Source organism: Odontomachus brunneus, unplaced genomic scaffold, assembly GCF_010583005.1.
Source record: "Odontomachus brunneus isolate Ranch 3 - 2012 unplaced genomic scaffold, Obru_v1 Obru_scaffold_041, whole genome shotgun sequence".
In the NCBI taxonomy this organism is placed as follows: Eukaryota; Metazoa; Arthropoda; class Insecta; order Hymenoptera; family Formicidae; genus Odontomachus; species Odontomachus brunneus.
The window spans coordinates 2,313,701-2,314,125 of NW_022639491.1; positions in this window are offsets into that span (position 1 = coordinate 2,313,701).

The window sequence follows — 425 nt, forward strand, 5'->3', positions numbered from 1 at the left end:
ATCACATTAAATTCTCCTCTCTCTTTCTTCTTTCCTTTACCCCATTTCACTTTATCCTTTTTCTTTTTCTTTTTCTTTTTCTCCTTCTCTTTCTTTCTCTTTGATTTTACCCTCTCTTTCTCTCCACATTCTTTTTAATACTTTTCCTTTAATCTCATTGATTTCATCATCCCATATCCTTTCTTTTCCCCTACCTTCCATACTATCCATCTCCTCGAACCATCTCTTTCCCCACTCACATGTATACATATAATGATACATCTCATCCTGCTCCTTCCCACACATTACACACTTTCTCTCTTCCTCCTCTAACCAATACTTATTTTTTAACTCCAGATTACCGCACCTTAACTTAATAAGCGCTCTCACTTCTCCCCCCGCCTTTGCTCCCATCCTTATCAAACTGCTCTTTTCCAAATACTTAT